At 42.6% G+C, this 15,482-nt stretch overlaps 1 protein-coding gene across 2 annotated transcripts in view; it reads right to left on the minus strand.

The window, feature by feature from the left end:
- LOC307018560 (uncharacterized protein) overlaps positions 1-15,482 on the minus strand; it is a 102,773-nt gene that overhangs the window by 9,443 nt on the left and 77,848 nt on the right. The window contains exons 13-14 of one of the 2 annotated variants that reach the window (XM_079648843.1): positions 11,523-11,594; positions 9,035-10,509 (exon numbers count right to left, since the gene is read on the minus strand). The exons of the other annotated variant lie outside the window; for it this stretch is intronic. The gene's annotated coding sequence lies outside the window, so the exon portion shown is untranslated. Of the gene's footprint in view, positions 1-9,034; positions 10,510-11,522; positions 11,595-15,482 lie in introns of those variants that run through there. 2 annotated transcript variants of the gene reach the window in all.

The following is a 15,482-nucleotide window of genomic DNA, read 5'->3' on the forward strand; positions in this document are numbered from 1 at the left end:
TTATTTTAACATATAATTGACCGTTTTTTTTTCTTTCCACGGGTGGGGGCCTATGGCAGGCCACCTATGAGCTCCCAAATTTGGCCCGGATCCTTGAGGATTTGTGGGATAAGCTCCATAAACTGAAAAAGTCATCCAAATATGTCGCTTTTATAGCCCAAAGATATATAATGCAAATACATTAAAATAGTAAAAGGTACGATTGTGCTCTGCATTAACCGGAATTTGATTTATATAGCCCCCAAAAAATGATTAAAAATCATTTTCGTGGGGAAAAGTGTTAAAACGCCTGATTAAAGCATATGCGGGACCCAAGCGAGCTCCAGACTATGTGCATTGGGTCGGGGACCCTCCACAATGATAGGACCCATCATTTAAATGCAAAAACCACCATTAAAAGTCACTTTTAGGGGCAAAAAACAGCCTCTGTCCACTTTGTTAACAAACTGATAGGCAAATGGACAAAAGTGTGATTAAAGCATATGCGGGACCCCAGCGAGCTCCAGACCATGTTCATTGTGTCGGGGACCCTCCACAATGATAAGAACCATCATTTAAATGCAAAAACCACCATTAAAAGTCACTTTTAGGGGGAAAAAACAGCCTCTGTCCACTTCGTTAACAAACTGATAGGCAAATGGACAAAAGTGTGATTAAAGCATATGCGGGACCCCCGCGAGCTCCAGACTATGTGCATTGTGTCGGGGACCCTGGAGAATGATAAGACCCATCATTTAAATGCAAAAACCACCATTAAAAGTCACTTTTAGGGGCAAAAAATTGCCTCTGTCCACTTCGTTAACAAACTGATAGGCAAATGGACAAAAGTGTGATTAAAGCATATGCGGGACCCCAGCGAGCTCCAGACTATGTGCATTGTGTCGGGGACCCTCCACAATGATAAGACCCATCATTTAAATGCAAAAACCACCATTAAAAGTCACTTTTAGGGGCGAAAAACAGCCTCTGTCCACTTCGTTAACAAACTGATAGGCAAATGGACAAAAGTGTGATTAAAGCATATGCGGGACCCCAGCGAGCTCCAGACTATGTGCATTGTGTCGGGGACCCTCCACAATGATAAGACCCATCATTTAAATGCAAAAACCACCATTAACAGTCACTTTTAGGGGCGAAAAACAGCCTCTGTCCACTTCGTTAACAAACTGATAGGCAAATGGACAAAAGTGTGATTAAAGCATATGCGGGACCCCCGCGAGCTCCAGACTATGTGCATTGTGTCGGGGACCCTGGAGAATGATAAGACCCATCATTTAAATGCAAAAACCACCATTAAAAGTCACTTTTAGGGGCAAAAAACAGCCTCTGTCCACTTCGTTAACAAACTGATAGGCAAATGGACAAAAGTGTGATTAAAGCATATGCGGGACCCCAGCGAGCTCCAGACTATGTGCATTGTGTCGGGGACCCTCCACAATGATAAGACCCATCATTTAAATGCAAAAACCACCATTAAAAGTCACTTTTAGGGGGGAAAAACAGCCTCTGTCCACTTCGTTAACAAACTGATAGGCAAATGGACAAAAGTGTGATTAAAGCATATGCGGGACCCCAGCGAGCTCCAGACCATGTGCATTGTGTCGGGGACCCTCCACAATGATAAGACCCATCATTTAAATGCAAAAACCACCATTAAAAGTCACTTTTAGGGGGGAAAAACAGCCACTGTCCACTTCCTTAACAAACTGATAGGCAAATGGACAAAAGTGTGATTAAAGCATATGCGGGACCCCAGCGAGCTCCAGACTATGTGCATTGTGTCGGGGACCCTCCACAATGATAAGACCCATCATTTAAATGCAAAAACCACCATTAAAAGTCACTTTTAGAGGCAAAAAACAGCCTCTGTCCACTTTGTTAACAAACTGATAGGCAAATGGACAAAAGTGTGATTAAAGCATATGCGGGACCCCAGCGAGCTCCAGACCATGTGCATTGTGTCGGGGACCCTCCACAATGATAAGACCCATTATTTAAATGCAAAAACCACCATTAAAAGTCACTTTTAGGGGGGAAAAACAGCCTCTGTCCACTTCGTTAACAAACTGATAGGCAAATGGACAAAAGTGTGATTAAAGCATATGCGGGACCCCAGCGAGCTCCAGCCTATGTGCATTGTGTCGGGGACCCTGGAGAATGATAAGACCCATCATTTAAATGCAAAAACCACCATTAAAAGTCACTTTTAGGGGCAAAAAACCGCCTCTGTCCACTTCGTTAACAAACTGATAGGCAAATGGACAAAGTGTGATTAAAGCATATGCGGGACCCCAGCGAGCTCCAGACTATGTGCATTGTGTCGGGGACCCTCCACAATGATAATACCCATCATTTAAATGCAAAAACCAGCATTAAAAGTCACTTTTAGGGGGGAAAAACAGCCTCTGTCCACTTCGTTAACAAACTGATAGGCAAATGGACAAAAGTGTGATTAAAGCATATGCGGGACCCCAGCGAGCTCCAGACATAGCCGTGGGAACATGTTTCAAATGGAGGGTGCTGTGGGGATGACACCAGGGCCGGTTTAGACCAATTTGGCCCTAGGCAAGATTTTAGCTGGCAATGAAAAACCTCTACAAAAGACCAATACACTACAAACAGAGAAACGTATTGATATTGTGGACAGCTTATATAAAAAGGCTTCAAATGTATTTAGTATTGCATGAACAGGTTTTAATTTGGGGGTGGACGTCACATCCTCAAGGGGGGTTCGGGGGTGCCGCACCCGGGAAGATTTTTTTTTACATTTTAAAGTAAAATGCTTCAATCTGGTGCACTTTGAGCCCAAACTAGAGACTGATTTAGGGGATACAACTCTAAAACACCCATATGAAAAACATCAGTTTGCATTTTAATAATCAAATAAGTATGTGAACATATCCAATAACCTATAGCCAATAACAAATAAATGTTGGCTAACTTGTTTTATTTTTGTGGTTCATTTATATCTTATTTTATCAGTTAACATTTATTTATTTATGCATATTTTTAAATATCTCTAGTTTTAAAGAACATTTTTGGTTTACTGTCCTGTATACATTGGAATGATTTGAAACCTGTTTTTATTTATCCTAATAATTATAAAGGAGTGCCTTGGAGATATTTATTCACATGAATTGTGATCAAAACGTTTGAGACCCACTGAGATAATTTAGACTAAAGTGAACTATCTAAACACGCAGGGTCCTTTACCTCATTGTGCCTCTCAGTCTGACAGAAGAGCTCTCCCTCCACATTATTGTAGAAACAGCTTCTTATATCCGTTAGCGCAGCAGAAGCTAACAACATTCCCCGCCGGTACCGGTGCACCCCCTCTCTCCATCTATCTATCTCTCTCTCTCTCTCATGCTGGCTGTGAGCTGCGGGCGCCTGATAAGCCAACATCCCCCACTTTCATCACTTACAGCGCCCATCATACAGGGCAAATGGAAAACGTAACCGGGGTGAAAAGGGTGTTATCTTTACTTTATTATGAATGTTGGTACATCAAGGCTGAAAATTCTTTTTTTTGTATTATATTTGTATTTAATCTTGTGGAAGTGCAGATCCCCTGTCCTCCACCAGGGGGTGCTGCAGCACCCTCAGCACCCCTACTTCCCACGGCCCTGGCTCCAGACCATGTGCATTGTGTCGGGGACCCTCCACAATGATAAGACCCATCATTTAAATGCAAAAACCACCATTAAAAGTCACTTTTAGGGGGGAAAAACAGCCTCTGTCCACTTCGTTAACAAACTGATAGGCAAATGGACAAAAGTGTGATTAAAGCATATGCGGGACCCCAGCGAGCTCCAGACTATGTGCATTGTGTCGGGGACCCTGGAGAATGATAAGACCCATCATTTAAATGCAAAAACCACCATTAAAAGTCACTTTTAGGGGGAAAAAACAGCCTCTGTCCACTTCGTTAACAAACTGATAGGCAAATGGACAAAAGTGTGATTAAAGCATATGCGGGACCCCAGCGAGCTCCAGACTATGTGCATTGTGTCAGGGAGCCAGGTCAAACCCCTCCATGCACACCGCCAGAACCAGAACCTCACGCCCCTGGTGTCCTTAAAGGTGTTTGTCTTTGTTTGTTTTTGTATTCCACATAGACAGGCTGGGGTTCAGCACCACGCACAGAGCCTGCCCGCTACCTCCAGGGCGCATCACCACATTTTACAAGCCAGGAAAGGTGCATGGATCCTGGGTAAACATTGATTAAGTGTTTTTAAATGTGTGGAACAGTGTTTTGTCACTTTCAAAACTCTGCTGTCATTGACCGGAGAATTTGGGTCGATGTTGTATTCAATCTGGCCATTAATATTCCAGTGAGACGAAGTACGTACATTGACCGGAGTGATCCCATGTTAATTTTGTCCAAATACCGGAACATTCCCTACCCAAGCGTCGCTCCTGGACGATTATGGAGTGAGAGTGTGTTGACCTAACCCATTTCATGTTACTTGCTGATCTTTCGCGAAAAAGTAATGTGACTTTATCAAAGAAAATCGGTTGCATTGTTGGTATCCTCCAAAGATGGATGTGGATGTGAAGAGGTATACACACACACACACACACACACACACACACACACACACACACACACACACACACACACACACACACACACACACACACACACACACACACACACACACACACACACACACACACACACACACACACACACACACACACACACACACACACACACACACACACACACACACACACACACACACACAGGTGGTTTGTCAGGACTTTTTCATCGTACCAGTTCAAACACTGACTTATGGGGACCCACCTTTCCCTCTGCCGTAGAGAGACAGCAGAGTGCTTGAACTGATCATAAAAAATTCAGCTACATTTCTGGCTATTTAGAATTCAGTTTTGGTAAAAGAGTGTAGAGATCTGTAGACCTGAAATTCTACAGGACTGTGAGGACGGGGGCGGGAGTGGGCGTTTCCTGACACAATTATGACTAATGAGAACCCCTCTGAATTAGCTGGACATTACCCATACACACCCATACACACAGCAAGTCCCTGAGTTATGAGGATCACAATGGTATATCTGGACAATATACACACACACAGAATTGTAGAAAACCTGTACTCATGAGGACAATAATGGTTTCGCTGGACATTATCCTCAAACATGTGTTGCGCAATATTTTGTTACTGAAAAAGTAGCCAAATACTTCCGTTTATTTTAAATGTTGAACAGAAAAAAGTATTTAACTTAGGAGAGCAATGGTACAAAGAGCAGACCACTTTCTCATGTTCACAGATCTCAGTGTTCAGAGACCTGAACATCAAGATATGCAGCTTTTTTCTTGTTGCTTTGATGACAAACACCTGTTTTTAATAACCATATGCAGGGATTTTGCGATGGACAATACAAGTATTTCTGACAATCTCTTTACTAGTCGGCTGTCATTGAAAAGTGACAGAGGATTTAATTCTGACAGAGACCTTGACATATGATAGAACCTGCACAGCCTAAAATGATCATGGAAGGAAGTGAAATATTGAGAAATGTTGTCTTTTTAGTAGACAAGTGAATATTAAAGAGCCTGTGACACGATTTTCCCCCATCATCCAAACCCATTAATTTGAGTAAATATTGTCCCCTTGAAAACCGTTACTGAACTGATTTTGGATATTTGTACTTTGATAACCATTAATCTGCCCTTCAATGTTGACAATTTCCTGGATCTTCTCGGGGATTCTTCAAGTCCCGCCAAATTATGGGTGACGTCAATGCGGGCATAGCGCTCCAGCTGCACCGTTCAGGATCCCAGCATCTGCATGTAAACGCACGATGGCGCACACAGCAGCAAGCTCAGATAGCGATGACAGTTTAATTTTGAACGTGTGTGAGAGCTCATATGAGGCTGAAGGATCGGTTTATTTTGTATCTGTTAGAAGTTTAGGAATTAGGTGCGTCAATATGGGCGATCATACGGTCATGTAGCCAGTGGTGGACTGGGACTAAAAATCAGCCCGGGACTCTCGACCGGCCCACTTCGGTACCACTAGTAAATTGTCAACGGGGGGAGTGGGAGATGTGCTAGTGACTTATCCGACCGGTCCACTTCGGTACCGGCCCATCGGGATTCGTCCCGATGGCCAGTCCGCCACTGCACCCAGCCCAGCCCACGTAAACTGTCAACGGGGGGAGCCTCGCTGCGGGGAAACGGTGGACCTAGTGTCCCGCTCGGAGTGGGAATAATAATAATAATAATAATAATAATAATCCGCGCATTTTATCCATTAATTTCCCCAACATTGTGGTAAAAAAAAAACACACGTTTAATCCATGTTGGTGTAGACCTACTATTACAACCAGTGGTGTAGTGGGGATGTTTTTACTGGGTGGACGGGGTGGTGGGTGGACGGGAGACACTATGGACGCGCTCGTGAACTGTCAACGGGGGGGCTTGGGGACCTCTGTGTCGCCTGTCAGCGCAACTTACATGATGCCGTTTAGACAATATAATAATAAAGGGCGGTGCCGGCTGTCAGCGAACCGATCCGGCCTTTCTGCGCGACTATCACTCAAATGCGGGACATAGTCTCAATGTGTGGGACGCGGGACAAATAATAAAAATGCTGTGTGTGCAGTCCCGCACAGTGCGGGACACCTGGTCACCCTACACACACAGTTCTGCCCCTCACACACACACACGCTTCAAATCAAGTTGCATAAATGCTTGAGCTACGTTTTTATTATAATTACTGTGAAATCTGCCTATTATGTTTTCGTCATTATTACAACAAACACACACTTGCAACTGATAACACTGGCAATGATTTTAGATGTATTAGACTATTACAAAAATAAATCATGTTTCAAATAAGTGGGGGTACGGCGTATCCCCGCGTCCAACGCCCACTACACCACTGACTGCAACTACAAAAAGCTAAGGTTTGTTTTCTCATCAGGAAATGCAGACCGGCTCAATCAAAAGATTTTTAAATCATCATCCTCACGATCATTTAATGTATCATATGTTCGCCGAATTGACATGAAAGCACTAATAAATGTAGTTTCATCCACTTGAGTTTACAAAAATAATCAATTTGTTTTTATATCACATCCGACGGGAGGAAATTCAGCAGCTCTCACTACCGATTTTTAATCCTAATTTAATCATCATCTTCACCACGATCATTTATGTTTATGTTCGCCGAATTGACATGAAAGCACTGACAAATATGAATATACTGTAGTCAACTTCATTAAAACGTTATTAACGTGCCTAAACTCAGTAATTCACCATTTCTACGCATGACAACACACTTTGTCCGTGTTTGGCTCTCTCGCCGCACAGTGAAGCGTTCCCGCATTGACGTCACTTCCGGCTTCCCCCAAAACCTCAAAATGAGTCGAAGGAATTTTCCCGCGATGTTCGAAATTATTGATATTTATCGGAACGGTATCGCTTTTTCTTTTTTAAACTGACGGTTCGAGATTACTAGTAGCCCACTATTTCATTGCACAACAGTTGTTGGGTTCGTGTCACAGGCTCTTTAAGTTGATTGAGTTGCAGAAGCAAAATGCTAACGTTATGCTATAAACTAACTACAGCAGGTCTTCCACGTCTCACCAACTTAAGATCCATATTCAAACATACAGATTCTAAATGGAACGAGTTGAAGCGTTTGTTTGAAAAGTTTGCAGGAAGCAGGTACTTGCTTTCAAGCAGAACAGGGCAAACTAACTTAGAGGAGTGTTTACGTGTTCGTTGTAATGACGTACAACGTACTCCACAACTTCTGTAGTCCTATTCAGCCACTTGGTAACAACCATCGTTTTTCAGACACGTCAACTCTTCAGAAATCACCAGTGGGGTCACTGCTGATGGATTTAATGTCATAGAACAAAACGTGATCCGTCTCTTGAATGTGTCTCACCCACAGACCTTATTTCAGATATTTTCCTAATTCCTATAGAGAAATCCCAATGGCTCTGAGACGAGGGAACAGGAAGTGGTGAAATGCTGACTCACTTCCTGGTTTTAGGACTCATTCCTGCACCACTATTTGGAGTTCAACTATGCACACACACAAACAAACAAACAAACAAACAAACAAACACAGAGGCCATTGTTATGATGAGCTCAAAAGGGATAATGGTTATAATTCTTAAACAAACCTAAATTATGAGGAAATCTAGTATAACTGGGCATTTTATACACACACACTAGCCTAACAATACCTTAGTTATAAGGACATCCGGTATAACTGGACATTTTATACACACACTAACCTAACAATACCTTAGTTATAAGGACATCTGGTATGACTGGACATTTTATACACACACACACTAGCCTAATAATACCTTAGTTATAAGGACATCAGGTATAACTGGGAATTTTACACACACACTACCCGAACAATACCTTATTTGTGAACCACCCGGATTGAACAGGTCTCTAACCATACACAAAAGCATTCTTGATGTTAGACTGGTTGTAATAAAGGGAGCAGGACACAGTTTTTCAGCTCTCTGTTGATTAACAGTCTAAATCACTTGCACAGTTTTAGCTGAGGTGAAAGAGCCCCTCCATCTCTCACCAATGACAAAGGAGTGAGCTCCCTAAGATGCTGCTATTGTGTGGCCTGCAAATGCATATTTTGTTTTACAGGATTTCTGTACCAGTTGAGTGTACAAAATTGAAAAGGACTTTTAATTTGCAGATATTTCAAATTATTTTTTTAAGATGTTTTTGACCAGAGTGCCATTATTCCAGAGAGAGTGTGAAGTTGGAAGACAGAGGATAAGACATTGCCTGTAAGCTACGGAGGGATTGGGATTCGAACCCACCTAGTAGGCAGCGGAAACAACTTTCATGGGCCGCGCGCACTAACCACTGTGTCACCTCTAAAGAATTGAATATACTGACATAATTTATACGTTTTGCCTCAAAAGTGAATATTAGACACAGATTCAAACTGTAGAGTCAATGGGATTTCTTCAAATAAAAAGGACAACAGACTCAACAGCTTGGATTGAAGCATTTAACTCATTTTTAATGAATTTTTCATCACCAACATTTCTTCACTTAAAACTAAAACATCTTTTACCAAATATATTTGTTATTAATACATTTTAAAATGAAATGCTTTGAAAAAATAAGGTAAAATAAAAGTTCATCTATGTACAAATAAATACAGCTCTACAAAAAAATGCTACCACTGCTAAATCATCAGTTTCTCTGGTTGTACTAGTTATAGGTATGTGTTTAAGTCAAATTTACATTTTTGATACATTTTACTACCGACATCTCTCCCAAATTTCAAATACAAATATTGTTATTTAGAGCATTTATTTGCAGAAAATTACAACTGGTCAAAATAACAAAAAAAGATGCAGTGTTTTCAGACCTCAAATAATGCAAAGAAAACAAGTTCATATTATTTTTTAAACACAGCTTTCATGCGTTTTGGCTGCCCTCCACCAGTCTGTCACATGGCTGCTGGGTGACTTTATTGTCCTTCACAAAGACATTCAGCCGAGCTGAAGCCCCCCCAGATCATCACCCATCCTCAACCAAATGTCCAATACCTTGTCATCTTATTGGTTAGACAGAGACCTGGAAAGGCCCTACAAGCCTCAGTGTCCCGCACCCACTGTGACATTTGGTGAATGACGCATGAATCGAACCACGTACAAGGTTCTCCTGGAACAAGTCGTGCTTCCTTCTGCTCTGACAAAAAGGACTGTTTTTTCCAGCAGGACGATACTCCATGCCACACAGCCAAGTCAATCAAGGTGTGTTTGGAGGATCACCAGATCCAGACCCTGTCATGGCCACCCCAATCTCCAGACCTGAACCCCATGGGAAACCTCTGGAATGTGATCCAGGGAAAGATGGTTGGTAACATGCCATCCATCAAAGCTGAGTTGCTTGAATTGTTGCACCAGGAATGACATAAAGTCACCCAGCAGCCATGTGACAGACTGGTGGTGGAGAGCAGCCAAGACGCATGAAAGCTGTGATTCAAAATCAGGGTTATTCCACCATCTGGTGATCTTCCAACCACACCTTTCAATGTTATAATTTTTGAGGGCGCAAGAAGATTCTTTGGGGTTTGCAACACACTTAATTATTGCCCTCTGAGAGAATGAGATTGTTACAGCTGTCGTGTTAAACCTTGGAAGATTCTGAGTATGGTATGTGGTAGGTTCATTATCAGAACAGGAAGCCCCATCAGGGATGAAATCTTCATCAAGTTGGAATGTGTCAGAGGTAGTAGCAGCCTTCTCTTGTTGTACAACACAGTTCTTTGTAGAGACGGTTGGTACAGTCTTACCATGGGGTGGCTTTGAATACCTGATGGTGGGAATGAGAGGATCCCAATCGTTATTTGCTTCAGAGTCAGGTGGGCAGTCTTCATCAGCGCTGGATCCATCGCTGCTAGACGCAGTTTTGGGAATGTAGTCTTTATCACAGAAGGAACCTTCATTACTGGAAAGGCAGATGTCCTTCACCTTTGAACAAAAAAGGAACACCAAGTTTGTATTTTCTTCATTATCCAGAAAAATGTACTGGTGACATTTGTTGAGCATTATTTTAACATTGAATCACTGTGCATTTCACTATATAACAAAGAAGAAAGCAAGTCAAATTGAATTTTAGTTACGTTTTTGAAACCAGACCCAGACCCCACGCAGCATTCTCATCTGTTTGTCATTACTGGTGTCACTTTCTGGTTGCTAACAAACGCCATTGTAACACATAAACACACATCAGCGCACACTGGGAGGGGGGGGGGGCAGGAGCTCCAACAAGGCGTGTAGGACAGAGAGTGAATACACATACTATACAGAGATGCTGTATGAGAAACCAATGTGAGTTTGGAACATTGAACAATGTAAATCTATTCTAGTAGACCTCAACAATGGATCAGTGGATCAGTCGAAATCGATCAGTGGAAATGGCCATGTCATGGGACCGTTAACAGTTATGGAGGTATGCACATGCTGGATGAATGCAATGATCTAATGTCTAGTCATGTCAACAGGTTGTAAAATCATCTGTCCTTACAAGGACTGCTGTCCCTACAAGACACCCTGTGACCAGACGGCCTTTATCTTTCTGTGTAGTATGACATTATACAGAAACATTTCAATGTTGTCATTTTTAACTCCTGTTTACATAATCTGTCCTTACAAGGACTGTTGTCCCTACAAGACACCCTGTGACTAGAAGGCCTTTATCTTTCTGTGTAGTATGACATTACACAGAAACATTTCAATGTTGTCATTTTTAACTCCTGTTGACACCATCTGTCCTTACAAGGACTACTGTCCCTACAAGAGACCCTGTGACTAGACGGCCTTTATCTTTCTGTGTAGTATGACATTTAACCCGTTTCAATTTGACCCAAAGTATGGGGAAACGGAGCCCCCTTACCAAGACGATAGTCCTGGTAAAACAGCTTCAATCTATACCAATCAGCGACACGCAACAATGTATGGAAAAACAATACATTGAAACTTACCATCTTGTCCCCTGATGTGTTTGGAGTTGTACGAAGTTCGGTCCCAGCCTCTCGTGTCCCACCACATACTTCCTGTAGATAAGTGAAAGACAGGCACGACTTTAAAACATTATTGACTCATTTCCATCAATGTGACGAAAATCTGAACATTAACATGACTTTATTCAATTCATTAGCCAGCAATGAAAATAAAAATACATTATTAGCCCCTATATAACATGTTAGGGCCCAAAAGCAATTTATCACAAAGCAATAATTGATCAAAATCTACTAACACATTGACTGTTGGCATGCTATGTTGTGACAGTTTACTTATTTAGGTTCTTTGGGGTGCCAGTCAGGTCTCTCTCCTGACGTTTGAGATTTGGCTCGTCAGTCAGTTTGAGTAAGTCTGCACAAAGGTGTATACATCTCACTGCAAACACCCAACATTGAATGACATTAGAAAATATAAGAAAGGACACAACTCAAAATTTTAATCACAAATAGCAAGTGTATTTTTGAATACCCCAAAAACAATCAAACAATTAGTCTTCCCACAGTTCAATGTTAAATCCAAAACGTTCCACTTTGGGTTTTCTTCAAAATAAAAAAAACAGTCAATTTACCATGGGAGAATGTCAGTCATTTTTAGCAATCCAGTCGGTTTTGAAAATCCAGTCCTGGTTTTTAAGGTGGTTGGGAGATGACCGGCTCCTTTCAGTTTTGTAAACAATAATCCGGGAAGTGAAGCGACAGAAGGGTATGATGACGGTGGACGGTGGATCAGACAACGGTAACACGGACTTTAAACGACCTAACTGCTGGTCTCTAAACAGATGAGCTTGTTGCTCCACCGATCCCTCTTGCTGCACACACCTTTCCCTTCCTACTCCGTCTAGCTAAATAGGGGAAAAAGGAAATGGAGGCGCCAACCAACAGTGAATCCCTGGCTGGGTGGGCGTTACCGTGAGTCACTACCGGTCACATAAAACCCTGGTTGTTACACTCCTTCCCCCATGAGAGAAGCCTGACATAGGAAGGCTTTTTCATTTTCCTTATCCCTCCTTATTTTATTTCCGATATTGTTGTTCCAACTTTAAGCTGGAAAGCCCACAAAATCCTCTTCATCGCTTTCCTCTTCAAAAATCTTGAGGATACGCTGATGTTGCTTTCTGTCCATATCTTCAGCAGTGGGAAAGCATGGTTTGATTTGAGCCACATTAACAACACGAATGTTCTCTCCAGTCTCTTCTAGGACCACCTCAAAGTTTAAAGTTCCGAATTGCCTGATGACACGATAGGGACCTTTCTACCTAGGTGCCAATTTGGCCATATAGGATTTATCAGCCCTTGAGTAAGGATGTGCTTTTATCCACACACGATCCTTCTCTGAGAAATTCACATCTCTTCTTCCTTTGTCATAGTTTATTTTTTGTCTCTGCCTTGCTTTTTCCATGTTGCCGTTTACCATTTTCTGAAACTTGGCTATCTGTTTAGCTGTAGTGTAGGCAGAGGTGTCAGGATCACAGAGATGGGGCTTTAGCTCGACATCCAATGGGCCTTTCAAAGGACGACAAAGGTTTAGCTCTGCAGGGGTGACTCCTGTGGACTCATGCACCGCTGAATTCAGTGCAAAACGGAATTCTGGTAAGTATTTCTCAAGCTTTGTGTTTTTCTTCCACATAGGAAGCTATCATAGCTTTCACATTCCGGTTAACTCTCTCAGTCAGATTGGTTTGAGGGTGGTACGGTGAGGTCCGTTTCTGCTGAAGGTTCCACCGCCTGCATGTTTCTCCAAAAACAGCTGAAACAAACTGGGGACCTTGGTCCGAGAGGATGAAGGTCGGTACACCCCAGCGAGTCAGAATCTCCTTTGTTAATATCTGGGATACTGCCTCTGCTGTTGCTTTACGAAGTGGAAACATCTCAACCCATCTGGTGTAGTAGTCCACAAAGACAATGAGATAGAGGTTACCACTAGAGCTTCTTGGGAAGGGTCCCATGAGATTAACTCCTAACATCTCCCAAGGTCCATGTACCACAGTCTGCTGAAGTTTCCCTGGAGGTTTTCGGGTCTGAGGTTTGTAGAGCTGGCAAACCTGACAACAACGTACATACTCTCTTACATCAATGCTCACTTTAGGCCAATACACAAGGGCTTGTAGTCTTTTATACGTTTTATATCTTCCGAAATGGCCGGAAACAGGATCATTATGATAGTGGTGGAGTAGTTGTTGGCGTAGTGAAGATGGAATATACACCTGATGTAACGTTTTGTGAGGTAAGTGCACCACTCTGTATACCTTGTCCTCCAAAACAGTAAACTTGGTAATTGCGTTTTCAACGACTTCTCCTTTTTCCATGATTGCATCGTACAGACTCTGGATGACAGAATCCTCCTGCTGGGCTTTCCAGATGTCCTCATCAGTAATTTGGAGGTTTTAATAGGTGTCCCTCTTGGAGCGCAGCACAGCAGCACAGGTGGTGTCTGGGCATCATCCAAGGGAGCTCTTGACAGCGCATCTGGAACTGTGTTGTATTTTCCTTTACGTTACTCCACAGAGAAGGAGAATTCCTGGAGACGGAGAGCCCAACGAATAAGTCGAGTGCTGGTTTTTTGCGTTTTGAAAACCCAGACAAGTGAGGAATGATCGGTCACTACTGTAAAGTGTCTGCCTTCCAAGTAGTACCTCCACTTCTCTAGGGCCCATACGACAGCGAGGCATTCTTGCTCTGTGGTCGAGTAGTTCCGCTCTGCCTGGTTTAAAGTTCGGCTGGCAAAAGCCAGGACCTGCTCTGTACCGAGACCAGTCTGTTGAGCCAAGACTGCCCCCAAACCGACATCACTGTATATAGTATAGAGTATAGACGATAAAGGGGAGTTTAGAGTCAGGATGACCCAGGATTGGCGGTGAAACCAGATGTTTTTTTAGAACCTCAAAAGCAGTCTGACATTGAAAAGCCCAGAGGAACTTGGCTCCTTTCCGTTTAAGGGCGTTGAGTGGTTCGGTTAACTGTGAGAATCCAGGCACAAAGCGATGATACCATCCAACCATCCCAAGAACCTTTTGGAGTTCCTTGATGTTCTGGGGAACAGGGAAGTTATATACTGCCTTTGTCTTTTCAGGGTCAACTTCAACACCAACAGAGGAAACAACATGGCTCAGAAACTTCAGAGAGGTTTGGAAAAACTGACTCTTTTTCATGTTGACTGTAAGATTAGCCTCACGTAGCTTGTCTAGCACCGATTGTATATCAGATGTGTGTTTTTCGAAGGTGTCAGAATAGATGATGATGTCATCTAAATATACAAAGCATGTCTTTCCCTGTAGGTCCCGAAGTACTATCTCCATTAGCCGTTGGAAAGTAGCTGGGGCGTCCTTAAGTCCAAATGGCATTACTTTGAACTGATACAGGCCAAAAGGGCATATGAAGGCAGTTTTTTCTCGGCTATCCTTATCCATTTGAACTTACCAGTAGCCACTGTTGAGGTCCAAGGAAGTGAATACTACAGATCCAGCTAATGACTCTAGTATTTCCTGGATGTTTGGTAAGGGATAGGCGTCAGTGTGGGTAGCTGTATTCATCTTTCTGTAGTTCACACAAAACCTTGGTTTGCTATCCTGTTTTTTAGGCACCAGGACAACGGGAGCAGCATATGGAGAGGAAGATGGCTCAATAATGTATTTTTCTAACATTTCTTCTACATGTTCTTTTATGACCTGAAGTTTAGATGGGGACACACGATAGGCCTTCTGTTTGATGGGCATATTGTGGGTGAGGAACATTTTGTGTGTCAGAATATTTGTGTTTCCAAGTTTTTCTGTGCAAACATCAGAGTTTGCTTGTAGTCGACGTAACAGTTGTTTTTTTCCGAAATCGTCTAGGTGAGAAGTGAGGGTTGCAGCCTGTAGAAGGTCAGGGCATGGTGATAGATCAACCATGCTACCAGGAGGCACAGCAGAGAAGAAGGCAAGT

Source organism: Notothenia rossii (assembly GCF_949606895.1).
Source record: "Notothenia rossii genome assembly, chromosome: 9".
Lineage (NCBI taxonomy): Eukaryota > Metazoa > Chordata > Actinopteri > Perciformes > Nototheniidae > Notothenia > Notothenia rossii.